The sequence below is a fragment of the Salvia hispanica genome, unplaced genomic scaffold (genome assembly GCF_023119035.1).
Source record: "Salvia hispanica cultivar TCC Black 2014 unplaced genomic scaffold, UniMelb_Shisp_WGS_1.0 HiC_scaffold_382, whole genome shotgun sequence".
Lineage (NCBI taxonomy): Eukaryota > Viridiplantae > Streptophyta > Magnoliopsida > Lamiales > Lamiaceae > Salvia > Salvia hispanica.
The window spans coordinates 27,765-43,081 of NW_025952116.1; the positions used below are offsets into that span (position 1 = coordinate 27,765).

At 30.5% G+C, this 15,317-nt stretch overlaps 1 pseudogene; it reads right to left on the reverse strand.

Moving 5' to 3' along the window:
- Window positions 1-2,497: 2,497 nt before the first annotated feature.
- LOC125199114 lies at window positions 2,498-5,099 on the reverse strand (annotated as a pseudogene).
- Window positions 5,100-15,317: the final 10,218 nt, after the last annotated feature.

The window sequence follows — 15,317 nt, forward strand, 5'->3', positions numbered from 1 at the left end:
ACGCAAGATGAAATTGTCAACCGTGAAATTGTCATCTGAATGATGAAGGAATACCAAGTCTTTGGGAATTTGGACCATGGAATACAAGATAAAAATTATAAAATTAGATTTATCTTTTCGTAGGCGTTATATATCTTTTAAGCAATTAAATTTTTTTAGAGATGGTGATGTTTTGAGGGCTGGACCGTTTTTATTCCGATCTACTACCCAATAAGACAAGAACTCCTCAAAAACCCGATATGTATCAGAATGGAGATGCGAAGGATTACAATCCCGCCCCCGATTTTTTTTCCTAGCCTTCTCCCCCTCAAAAAATTTTTTGGGTTGAGAATTTATATCGAAATTTTTGTCCAAAAAATTTTGTCAAAATTTTTGGGTTCATGTCGGGTTTGTGCCGGGGTTTTGGGCTTTTCGTGTTGAATTTAAAATGTAGTTTAATTTATTCATTTGAATGAATCATTGCGATTTTACAGAGTTGGTACAAAAGTGGGAAATTTAAAAACTTCAATTTCATTTTTTTTGTGTCATGAGTAAATTATTTTAAGACCATGAAATTATTAACTTTTTAAAAAACAAATTAAATACTTATAAAACATAAAAGGGTTAAAAAAACCATTTAAACAGTGTTTTAATAACTGGACCTGACCCCGGGGGGTTCAACCAGTTAACCCGGGCAAACATATGTTTTATGAACAATGTACCAAAAAATAGTCGATTGATCGATTTGATTCGGAGAGATATAAATCACCTTCAAATTGAGCCGTCCCCAATCTCTAAAATAAAGGATTTGGGGTTTCGTGTTTACTGTTTTTGTTATCGTGTGGTGAACTGGTGTTTGAGCCTTAAGATTGCTCTTTAAAAATGGCAAGATACCTTTTTTGATTTGTGAAGATTTCTTGACTAGGTAAAACAAGTATTTGAGAAAATGCCATTAATGCTATTTTTTTGGGGCAGAAAGGAAGAAGAAATGTCATTGCTTTACTTGTGAAAGGTTAAATCAAAAAAATCAAAAAAAAAAAAAAAAAAACCCTGGACACAAACAAATAAATGTAGACTAATATAATGAACTAGAACGAAATAACTTTCTCAATTCTGATATTCTTGAACGAGAAAAAAGGGTTTAGTAAAAATAAAAGGAAAAAATTGTCTTCTCTACAGCTGCAAACCTTAAACATACTGGCCTGTTTAGTAGTTCCCCGTCTTGTTGGAAAAAGTAGATGAGCCTCTTGTCGTCCAGAAACATCAAAAAAGTCACCCCCGGGAAACTTTGATAGGGTAAACAAATGGTATTTCATTCCGATCAAAATCAATACCACTCAACCTATATTCTATGGCCCAAATTTTTCAACTCGGTATTCCTTCATCGACAGATGACAATATCATCGCCACTTGTGTGAAAATAACACAAGTAGTCCCTGAAAACAAACAACTCCCCTAAAGTCACCTCAAGTGCATCCATCCAAGGAATAGTAGAGAAGAAAGGAGCAGAGAAGATACTAAAACATTCAGTTTCAACATCAAAACCACATAAGTAGGGTGCAATCATATCATTTACCATCCAATGGAGATTGCCATTACATATAGTGCATCCGATTCCGAAATAGAATCTGAAACCAGAAGCAGCACCGGCTTCAACGTGCCTCCATGTTCGTGTTCCAAGGGTGTATACATAATGAGAGTCGGATCTAGCGTCCGCATTGAAGCAGACCACTTTATACTGTCCACTTAATTTGCTCACGCCAAATCCAAATTGCAACTAGAATCTTCAATGTATTCCTCAGGGCAGGAGAGCTGGATATACTAACGAGTGATCGGATTGCATATGTAAAGAGGAGTGCTACCTCTGAGTATAGAAGAAGCAATCCATTAACGGAGATGCCTGCCATTAAATCCAAGTATGCATGAGGGATATTGAAATCAGAGAGCTGCATGAGGTAGTGAAGATCATTGCTTTCCGTATTGGCTTCGCTTCGCCTTCAATTTCGAAAATTGTGCACCAAGTTGAGTGAAACTCGGTTGATATTATGCGAACTAGGACGGGTGGGGTTTTGATTTTGGAAAGATGGGATTTGACTGAAATCATCGGACTCGAGCAGATTGAGCCATGCTTTGCAAACGCACTTGATGATTGCACGGCTTCAGAGAGGGAGGCGTGAGAGGATGCCTGTCGTGATTTCTGGTGGTAGATTTGTGAAGTAATCTTGCAAAGAGACTATGAATTAGGGTTTCTTATAGCTTTCAATATTTATCTGCCAAATTTTCTGTATTTTTTCCTCAATATTTTTCTTTTATTATATTAAAATATGAGCTTATTAAGCATTATTGTTATTTATATAATTCAATACTATAGATTTGTGTTATATTTATAAAATCGGATATTCTATATTCAAAAATGATTATCTTGATTATTTAAAAATAAATATTACAAAACTTATCTAGCTAGTCAAAACTTATCTAACAGTATGCAAACACCAATTGAAAGAGTTTAAGATCCAATCCAAAGCATTAGTTTCACAAAACATATTATTACCAAAATAATTTGAGAAACAACGGAGACAATCATACATATAAGTATATTACCAAAATAACTTTTATACAAATGATTTACATAGAGCCATTGACCATATGTTTTATCAAACCAGGAATATGAATTTCCTCAAAGTACTTCTTCCACTCTATATTGCTTGCATCCAATTTCAAAGCTAACTCTTTCCTCCTTTGACATTGCTTCAATTAACTTCTTTGTGTTCGATGTGTCAAACCTGAACAATAATATATATTTTAAATATATTGATTTATATAAGGTAATAAATTCTCTAAGAAATCCAGACCCAATGTTAATCAAGATAATGTACCTTGCACTGAAAAAATCCTATGAACTCATACAGCTTGCAAAGTTTGTTACATATGCAACTTTGGCTTTAGCTTGATTTCGGGGGATTTAGAGTCACCTTCATCACCATTGATTGAATTTCTGTGTATTCAGAGAAATTTTGAAATTGTCAAAATATTTAATTCTTGGAAATTTTTTGAGATGGGATAAGAGGAGCTGAGTTGAAGTAGTGGAAAAGGTATTCAAAATCAGAATATAATAGGAGATTGTAGCACTAGATGCAACATGGTAAACACTAGGCTGTGGCTGTGGCCTATGCATAAGCCTCCTTGCAATAGCTGCAATTGTTGTATTTGCTACCATATCTACTGGTATCTGATTAGATAAAAATTAATACTACTTCTTAATGAAACTATTGACCAAAAAATCCATTCTAATTAATTCCATTTAACAATGACTTGAACTTACAACATCCATGACCACTTGAGAGTCTCCAAAAACCCTGGTAGTTGTCCTTCCATAGGCTACAATGACAGGATCAAACATCCTAAATTCAATTATCATTAAAAATGATGCAAAATAAATATTGGAAATTAAATTAGTTAGCCAGATAAATACCTATTTCCTCAGGTATCCATCCAGGGAAAGGGTCTCTATAGGTGCTTTCAATAACAGTGGGCCTTATAACAAGCAAAGGCACATCTCCTCTTATTTCAAGAGCCATTTCTCCCATAGCTTTAGTCATGTGATATGAATTATGCCATCCAAATCTTTGTTGCTCTGTTACATTATCATATCCAAAATAGGTAAATACTTATATCTCAACGATAAAAAAAAGTACATGAAGTTTATTTGTGATTTATTGATATATGTTGAAGTTCCAATGACAATACCTGGACACATTAACCATGCCAGAATAACCTGAAATTCGCAATGGGCTTGGTAAACTGACCAAGGAATCAAAGTCATCGCTATAACGATGTACAATGAATTTGATTTTTGAGTTCCTGTGGTTTTCAAACCACTTATAATTAGCATTTTAGTTGTTATGCAATTAATTTTATATTATTAATAATAAATTTTGAATTCAAGAAACTGGGGTTTTTATGTTTTACAATCAGTTCAATCATTCTCTTATGATGCATTTGCATAAGTATCATAAGAATAAATGAATTGTAGTATACCTGTCTTGGGCAAGCCTTTGAGATTTTTGGTAAGATCATGTTGGGTAGAGGAAGAAGATGATAATTTGAGAATCAAGTTATTCTCTCAACTAAGTCAAGTAGGGCTGATTCAACACAATATTCCTCCTTTCTTCCATTCCCTCCCATTATAAATGGCTTTTCCATGATCAACCCTTCTTTTTCCACTAACATAAGCTGTCATTTCAATTTCAAATTAATACTAGTAGTAAATTTGTGATAGACCAAATAAGAGAATATTTTCCAAAGACTAATCTGTTAAAAGAGAATTCATGCCAAGTATTCAGTAGAAATATGCTTAAAGAGAGTGAGATTATTGCATGTCTTTGCAAACCTCATCAATCGTTGGGGGGCACTCATGTTTGCATCCACCAACAAGTCATACCTATTATCAAAATATATAGACAAGTTTATTTCATTCTCCAAAATACGTGTGATTTCTCCAAAATACACATCTTTTAAATCTATATCTTAACTCCTAATCCTAAAATGAAACCAATTAAAATCAACCAAATTAACATATTGATCAAGATATAACTTTTATAGAGAAAATGTGATGGGCTATGCCTATGTTACCAAAACTAAAATGGACTAATTTTTGTGGACAGAACAAAATGAAAGACCATTTCATTGTGAACGGAGGGATTGTCATTCGTATTTGAGATGATTCCTTCTGACAAGAAACGAAAATGAACTAAACGAACCTGTCATTCAAGACTGTGGAAGCTGCAGATTGGATTATGACATCGACATCTTTCGAACTTCTGAGTAATAGATTGAGAATCCATTCCGAGATTCGGTCTACAGATATTTCCGGCAATAGGTATCAGCTTCCTCTCAGATCATGGCTTCGTAGGAATCCCCAAGTTCTTCCTTCAGAGTTTTGAATAAGTCCGAGTTTGTTATCTAAAAACATTCAAAGGAATTATGTTAAATAGGAGTAGTATATAAATATTATTACAAGCATTTTGAAATTGGTAAGAACTCACTTCATTTGTTAATCTGGTAGATGCAGCCTCTTTGTCCTGGCCTTTGATCAGTAAGTAGATTTTGCCCACAGACATTGATCTAATATCTTCTCCACAAGAACTGATCAAATAAAACAAGTACATATATGTAAGATATAAGTTGTGTGTGTATAGTACTAACATAAATATCAAAAAATGGATTTTATATTTTTTATATATATTATATAGTGCTGCAGTAGTTGACCATGTACTAATATCTATACTGGTTCACTTATAGGTCTTGTTTTTAAAATATTGACTTTTCACCAAAACTAATCCAAAACTTTTAATTCTACATATTCTTGATTTAATTTATTTTCACAAATCATATTGAAGGTGATTTTACAAGGATTCTAATGTCATCATTATTGCATATGTTCGGATTAAGAAATTTGATAAGTACTCCTCCGCCACACAATAAGAATCATATTTTGCCATTTAAGTTCTGTCACATAATAAGAGTCCTATTCACTTTTATCATAAATGGTAAGTAGGTTATATATTCCACTAACTTATTTCACTCACATTTATTATAAAACTAATACATACTCCTCCGTCCCATTTTAGGAGTCCCGATTTACCATTTTTAGGTGTCCCACTTTAGAGTTCCCTAAGTTAGAATATTCCATAAATAGTATTAGGCCCCATATTCCAATAACCTTTTTCTACTCACATTTTATTATAAAACTAATATAAAAGTAGAACCCATACTCCACTATCTTTTTCACCAACTTTCCTTTACATTTCTTAAAACGCGTGTCGAACTCAACTAGGACTCCTAAAGTGGGATTGATGTGGGTAATTTCACTTACTTATTCAACTCACTTTTCTTATATTTTTAAAACTCGCCACAACTAAATACGACTCATATTGTGGGAATGAGGGAGTTATATTTTTTGGATGCTAATATATTTTGAAAATCGTTAATATCTCGACATATGAATCATATTATACAGATGTAATACATGTATAAATATCAATATAAGCATGCGTAAAATATCAAAATATCAGACACAATATTAATAAAAATATACCTTTTTCCAAGAAGAAGTCATGGCACCGGTGAGAAGGATGTTCTTCCCGTGGAAAAAAAGGAAGAATTCCTATCCCAGCATCTGCTGCTGCATTGAATTCTTGATGATGCAGCTCTGCTCAAGAGGGTGACAAGGAGAGTTGAAGTAGGTGTATCCATCATAAAGAACTTTTCTTCCACTTGACAAAACATTCTTATTTCCAACACTATTGATATTGGAAAAGGGGAAGTGGTTATGATCAATAGTTTTGGGGAACTTTAAGCTAAGGAAACTTGATATTGCTTAGCAACATTCTTACTGTATTTGTGTGTGGTGTGTGTATATTGTGTTTGTGTGTTTTGAGAAGTGTGATTTTGTTATGGAATATAGGAATTGATGTATTTATAGCCACAACTGAAGAAGGGAAATATGGTGATCTAATGCATGAAAATTCTAAGCTATTTGTAGCTAGATATTATGTGTTATGAAGATATTTCCTTAACTTTAACAGATGAATTTGTTATTATAGAAACAATACTAAATTTCTTGTGAAAAATGACGAGCTGATAATAATTAAATTTTCGCCTCATGTAAAGCTCACAAACTCATTTAAAAAAACCTATAATTTATCGTAGATTTTCAAATTTGAATACAACAATTATTCTTATTTTATATATTCAAATTTATTTTTGTTTGGTAGTATAACTGTTTTGAAATTCAAATCAGGAAGTATTTTTTTTCAATTTTTAATTTACTTTGTGAGATTGTTGTTTCATAATTGATCTTTATACACCTGCTTTGTCGTACCGAATTAATATTTGGATAAGCTCTTGATTTTAGGCATATGTATATCATTTTTCTTTAAGTTTGAAGTGCAGAAGAAAAACGTTGAATTTTAATTAGACCCCTATATTAAGTTATTAACACATGGAAAAATTAATCCAGTGGTGATTTGATGTAAATTTGATAATGTTGGAGACCAAATTGTAAATCAAATTTGTACATAGCCTACCATCTCTCATGTTTTGATTTATTGCAGTATTATATTAAGATTTCTGGAATATGGATAACGTTTCCATCTTACGCATGTTGAAAATTATTAATGTTACACGTTGCATGTCTTGGGTTCGTACTTACAAATTTATTTCAGAAGAAACGTATAATAAGTTTCAATAATTTCAAGTATTCCAGTTTTTATAATCACTCAATTCACCATATTATGTATAAACTAAAATCTTTTAACAGTTAAAAATAATTATTTGAATTCATGTTTAAATTAATTTTTCTAGATGGACTAATAATTGATGACATGTAAAACCAAATTAATTAATTTTAGGTAACATGAACTATAACAATTCTCATGATGAAGAGTACTATAATGGAAGACAGTTCAATTGAATTAAAATTTTTTAAATCTGAACTACTATATGTGACCGACCATACAGTAAAGGTTACAATAGTATAAACAGATAGTTTACTTTTGCATCTATAAATGGTTGTTTAAGTTTATATTAAACAATTTATTCCTTTTAAAAAAACATTAATAATCTATTTAATAAAATATTATATTATGGATTTTAATTAAAGCATTCAGAATGTTATTAGTTTTTGTCGTTTAACTAACTATACAGATTTTACGACTAAAATCATTTATAAGAATATTGCAATTAAGTAAATCATTTTGATAGAAATATGGAGTATATGGTTTAGTGTAATACATTATTTTAAACTTAATACATATGAAAACTTTTCCAACTTCTGCTAGACATTCATGGATAAAATATGATATTCAAATAGAATAAAATAGTGAGAATAATCATGATTTTATTGTTGATTTTGTTGGACAATGGATCTCCAAGCTATATGGAGTATGTTATAGTTTAGGGACTAAATTGATAAAAATATGTACTGGTTTAGTTCCAATTTTATTCGTTGGCTATGTTCACTTTTTTTTGTCCAACATCCATGTACCATTTTTATCTTATTTTATTTAGTAGTACTATACTGTAGTTGAATTTTTATTTATTATCAAGAGTTTATTGGACCAAATTAACGACTCTGCATAGATTGAATTTATTTTTCACTTTTATCATATAAAGTTAATAAATTCGAAAGTAGTGAACAATTAGTATGTCACGGAGTATTATGGTAATTCTTCATATACATATAGAAAATTAATTTAAATTAATAGTTTACTTGGAATGAATAGATAAATTAATAATAAAATATAAGTGATTATTTAAAAATAAAATGACCACAACTATAAATTAATTAATCTTATCTATAAATAGAAGATTAATTTTAAAATATTTGTATCTATTCGTTATCACTCAAATTGGATTGAAAATGGTGTTAAGATTAATCATTTCCAAAATACGTGTGCACTATTTAAAATTGGATTGAAAATTAGTACTATAAAGTTCTATAATTCCAAATATGTAGGCATTAATACTGAAAGCAATCACACATACAAGTTGAATTATTAATTTCTCAGAACTTTTACGTTTGGTCATCATCATCTTCATGGCCTAGCTTAGCTAAAAAATGTTTATTTTCCATATCCTACAAAATACTCCACGTTTTCAAGTTAAATTAAAATTCAATAGTATTTACTTGTTATTTGACCTCAAAATCCTTCGCGTTTTCAATTGTTAATGCATTGCTAATATACATAAGCAGCAGCCGCATTAAAATACATAATACACTCCAAGATAAGCGATTCATATTCCTAATAGTGACTTCTCTTCTTTCAATAAAAAATTACTTCCTCATTTAATATAAATATAGCATATTTCTTTTTTCGTATGTCCTATAGAAATAGTTCGTATCTATTTATTACAATCTTTTTCTCCTTTCTTTCGTATTTAATTATTCATGGGCTTCATCTTCCACTATACAATTTCAACTATTTTCTCCTTCTCTCAAACTTTACCAAGCACGTATTAAAACATGTAGTCAATCCTAAATGACGTATTCTGCGGGATGGAGGGAGTATAGCACTAATTTTTAAATTTTTAAATTTTATTTTCTATTTTTTTTATTTATTCTATTTTTTTACTTTATATTATTTCCTTTTAACTCATTAAACATTACTTTATTAAAATTCATGTCCGAAATAATTTTCAGACAAATTTCTACATATTACATGGGTGTTACAATAATGTACACACGTTAATCGTAAGTGAAAAAGGATCGTGTGAGACGGGGGCCTTTGAGTCAAATTATTTAACGACATTACTATACATAGGGTCGATGAAAAGTACTACTACTTGTAATTATGTAATTTGAAATTTTCCCATACCATAAATGTAAATGAAAAATTGAAGTTACACACGGCCCTAACTTAAAAATTTAAAATATAGTGAATTATTCTAACATGAGTTTTATTCGGAATAAAAAATTTTCAAAAACGAAAGCAAAAAAAACACTCACTGGCAAAAGTTTTAAACACAAGTGTAATTTGCACAATTAAGTTGGTCAATTAATGCATGTAACACGAACAAATTAATGTTAAATTGAAGAAGAACCAATGTATATTTATCCTTCAATAATCTTACTTAAGTTACAAGATCATACTTATCACATATAACTAAGGCAAACGTCAAAAGTGGATATATAATTTATGCCTTATCTCAGTTTATGACAATTTATTTCTTATCTCAAAGATGCAAATAGCATGCATTGGTGTCCAACCTAGACAAATTAGAATGGATTACTAATACACCTAAAGATAAAGTCTTTCCTTAATAGTAACAGCTGCTCAATCAACTTGTAAACTGATGTAGACCATTTTGGACTAATTATTAATAATTTATGAGCTTATTGGCTTACTTTTTGCAGTTTACATCTAATAATTCTCTGCCCTATAATTTAAAAAATATTTATTTATACTCGGTAAAAAAAGATGAGTTTAATCGATGCTTGAGTATTTTCGATCATGTCAAGACGAAGATCTTAACATAATACTCAACAATTTTTTATTTTATACCGATGATGAGTTTTACCAGATATGATAAAAAAAGAGCCACAAAGCCAAAAAAATGTTCAATACTCAACCAAAATTATTACTAATATATACGCCAAACACCACATCATTAGGCATTGGCATACTTGACAAAGCTAATTCATCAATTGATTTTTCTAGTTATAAATTGGAACGTTTCTCACATAAGCACGTTTCGAGGGTGGAAACAAACGTTAATATCAAATTAGCCGCTCAATTTAGGAAATATTAAAAAGAGTGATAAAATACATAAAATTATATAGTATTGGGCCGGAAACAGAGCAGCGGCTCAGGTTTCGTAAATTCTCTCCGCACTCTCTCTTAATTTCTTTCTTTAAAATTTAATAAATTGAATTAATGAATTCAAAAATACTAATAATTTCTTTAAATTGATTACTCACGAAATTAAATTGTCGTCTCCGGAATTAACTAATCAGCTCCAACAATTAATTAGCTAGCCTAAACATTAAGAGCATCCACAATGGTGTCGCCACCATTCTTTTTGACCTCAGTCCCCGCTGGGACGGATGGTTAAGGGAGGCTGATGAGGGTGCACCGTCACAAATGGTCTTCAGTTATTGATGGAGGATCCGATTTTGGCAGGCCACATATTTAAATTTTGATATTTTTAAACAAAGAAATATTTAAATTGGTTAAAAATTTCCACTTCTCCAAATATTAATGCTTTTCCCCCTTTTTTTTTCATTTTACTCTCCTATTATGGAATTATGGTTTTATCAATGAAATTTTATTTTTATAATTTTAATATAATATTTAATTTAAAAATTAAATTTATTATGAAAAAATAAAATAAATAAAATAGTGATATTGATGAATAGTGAAGGATTGTTAAGAAATGAATGATTGTGGATGTTGTTTCTTAGATAAGGAAGGATGGGGCAAAAAGTAGAGATGGCCATGAATAGTATAGTTATGGAATGAAGGATATCGTTGACTTCGTGAATGCTCTTACATTTTGTTTACTTTTATTTTGCGGACCGAAAATTACTCAAGCTCAAAAAGAATTATTGAGTCTAGCAAAATGAAGGCCCAACAAAAAATTTAGTCGAGAACTATACATCCATCTGTTTGTTAATGCTAAGTGTTGTATATGCAATTATGCACAAAGAAAATTCAAGTTTGTGATTACCTATCTTGTGCAATTGCAGCTCCTTTTGCTTCACTTTATCTTCTAGTTCTCTATTCTCTGATTAATTGAAAGTGTTCAGATTGTGGAAGAGAATGAAACGTATATATACTATATACTGCTGGGATTAATTGAAATTGATTTCTGAATTGATTGTCCAATTATATTAGTTCCAAAGAGTTGAGGTGAATTACTGATAATAGAATGGGTACGCAAGATTTATTTGATTCTTCCAAAAGTGGGCTAAACAAAACAAAATGGGCTTGAGGAATTTTTGAAACTTTCTTATGTTTTTACTAGGCCCAGACTGGAATTTTTGACTTTCTTTTATAAGGCCCTATGTATTACTACTCCTTCCGTAATTACGTTAGTTTTTGCCACACATCTTTTTGGGCTTTTCCCACAAAATATGTCATATTTCCTCTTTTTTAGAAAATTTCTCTCATATCAATTAAAAATCATATTTTTCTCTCACCACTCGACACACAAAACATTTCCTAAAATCTCGTGTTATCTCCCAAGTGTGTCATCTTCTTTGGAATGGAGGGAGTACTCTACATGTCCGTAATTTGATTTCTCGTAATTTTTACTCTCGTGGGTATATTTCAACTTGGGTTTCACTAGTACTTTCTTAATAACCTTGCAATTTTTCGTGCATACAAGTTATCAAATTTTATCTATTTATTTTTATATTTGTGAAATTATAGCAGCAAAATTAATTTATACCACATAATGGAGTAGTTCTATTATCTAGTATACTTCCCTCCGTTCCTTAGATTTTATCATAGTTTGACCGGACGTACATGGATTTTAAAAAAATGTAATAGAAAGTGGGTTGGAAAAAGTTGGTAGGACATGAGTTCTCATTTTTAACGTACTGTTTTATAATAAAATATGAGTGTGAATAAATTAGTAGAATGCGTGTCCACTACTTAAAAGGTAAAAATGAAATGTGACAAATTTGTGAGACCGTTGTAAATGGAAAATTGTGACAAAATTTCATGGACGAATGAAGAATTTGTTTACATAAGTGTGACAAGTGTAGTCAACGACGACCCGCTAGTAATACGTGTAACTGAACGTCTTTCCCTAATAATAACAGCTGCCTTAATCAAATTGTAAACTGATATAAAATTCATTTTGGACTAATCTATCTATGTCTTGAGGGTATTTAAGGAAATGTCCTTTAAATTTTGGGGATATTTAAGAAAATGCCCTTTTAAAATAAATATTATTATTTAAATAAAATTATTTTTTTTACTGAATTGTGTGCAAATTATAGACGACCATTTTAGTAACCGCTGCCCCACTAATTTAGTTTACTGTCACACATATTTTGCAAGCCTATATGGAGTGAGTGAGAGAGTGGGAGGTTTTACATTTCATTTTTTCTTTAATTATCCAATTTTAACACAATTGTCACGGCAACAATGGGAAAGCTCTACTTCCATATTCTATTCCTTATTCTCTCTAATTCCTTTATAGCCAGTACTGTTGAGGTAAATCATACCAAATTCTAGTCAATTACTTTGATTTAGCAAATTTATATGGATTTATTTTAAATTTTTGATTTCAGAAGTGTATTCATTTATGTTACAATGCATTATATATAGTATATATTTTTAATTCTCATATTAACTAAAGTTTTATTACTTATTTTTTTTCATTGTTATTACATTGTATATTTTTTATTTACAATTTTAATATAATAATGTTGATTCTAATTTTATTATTTTCATTTACGATCTCATATGCTACTTGTTATAATAATTTATGAGATTATTGGCTTACTGTTTGCATTTCACATCTAACAATTTCTCGGATCTATAATTTTAAAAAAATATATTTATTGGGTTCAATCGATGCATGATTTTTGTTGATCATGTCAAGACGAAGTTCTTAACATAAAACTCAAAAAGTTTTTATTTTATACTGATGATGAATTTTACCATAAATGTAGATCGTGAGGTCCACGTTATTAGTAGTATTTTGTTTTCTAACATCCATCTATTAATGGTGTTGTATATGCTCAAAAAAATTTGAACAGAGTCCAAGTTTGTGATTACCTTTGGTGTTGCTGGACTTTCTAAAACCTATCTTGTGTAAATTGTTTGCTTATGTAACTCTTTACCTTCTAACTGTCTGTTCTCTCATTATTTTAAAGTGTGGAGATTGTGGAAGAGAATGAAACGTAGATATCGTTGGGTTTAATTGAAATTGATTTCTTGATTGTCCAAAATTTATTGCAAATAGTCGATTATTCCATAAGTGTGCTCAACAAAACAAAATGGGTGAGGAATTCTTATGTTAATTTTTACTAGGCCCGAGAATATTATTTTTTACTATTATCTTTTATAAGGCCCAAGTATGTTATATTTTTGTACTCTGATTTCTTTTGTGCCTTTAGGCCTAAAAATTTCTTTAAATATAGATAGTTCGAATATGTACTTTATTTTTTTTACGCCCTCTCGTCCCTCAAAAATATTAACATTTAGTTTGACACCAGTTTTAGTGCATAATTAAAAAAATATTAAGAAAGATATAAAAAAGAAAAAGCTTTTAAGTATTTTTGTGGAGAATGGATCTCATCTCATTAGAGAGGAAGAAGTTTTCAAACTTCAACAGTTTATATTTTCAGGAATGGATTCAAAAGGAAATAGTTCATGTTTTTCAAAGACGGAGAGAGTAGTTTTTAATTTCTTCTATTTGCATAGAAAAGACAAATTATTTTTATTTGTCTTATCTTGTTGTTATTCTAAGTAATAAACGTAATTTTGAAACTCATCTTAACTGATCAAGCATATACTATAATCTTTCAATCGTCGAAACAAAACAAAGGCAAAATAATTCGGCTAAAAGATCGACGTTCTTCCAAGAATAGTGTCACAATATAATAAAATGTGAGTGAGATGAAGTTAGTGAAATGTAAGGTCTATTATTAATAATAAAAAACAAATGGAATATTTATCACGAAAATGACAAAACGAAACTATTATTGTTTGACGTAGCTAAGGAGTAAGTAAGTGCTAGATATAACATATGTATCCGGTTATATTATTAAATAATTTTCAATCATTTCATCCGGACGTTACTTGGATGTTGATGATCATATGTATCCAGTTATATTATGTTTCATGTTATACAATTAAAAGTGTTTACGTCTTTATTTTGTTGCGATGACAATCAACTTTCTACTTTGTACTAATATCAAGTGACATGTGTTAGAAATTTGTAAGTGATAATTATAAATGTAACATCGTTAATAGCTATTAGAACGATGATATACAAACGCGTACGAAAAAAAATTGATAGGGTTTTCTTAAACTTATAGAAACTTTTGTATATTAATTGAAAAAAATTTGGATAATAATAAGCTTGGGACTTGGATTGAAATTGTCATTTGGTTGGTGAAGGAATACTAAGTCGGACCAACCTTGGACCATGGACTACAAGATCTTTTTTATTTTTTATTTTTTTATTTTGATAGGTGCATAAGATGCACCAAAATGCTCAAACCCTCAACGAGAGGCGAGCGAAAGGTACAAAACAAAAACAAAGAAAATAAAACAACATACCACAATCACTTGGAGCACTACGCACACCAAGCAAAGACAGCGAAGACAAAGAAACAACTCGACTACAAGCTGAATGGGTAATTATGCTTTTGATTTTGATCATCATCAAAATATGGATTGGACTAAAATGAAGTGTATTTTTCCTCTCAAAATTTACAAATATGGTGATGTTTTGATGTCGATGGAAAAGATGCGCTCATCTACGACGACAAGAAAGACTAAACAAGTAGGTATATATATTTAAGGACGCAATAACTACTTTACCTTTGCCACGATTTTCAATCCTAGCCTTTTTTTCAATCAAGAGTTTCTTCTCATTCTAGTTTGTGTCCAGGGACGGAGATAGAATAGGCCAAGCCACTGCTGCAGCGGGGGCTTGGCCGATGCCGTCCTCTTAGAATCGGATGTAGTGTTTACAGAGATAGAATAGCTTGAGAGAGAAGATAATGAAGAAATAAAGAAGAGAGGGAAGAGAAACACGTTGTTGAATAAATAGGAGTAGACGAGTCATATAAATTATGATCTCGGTAACAGACA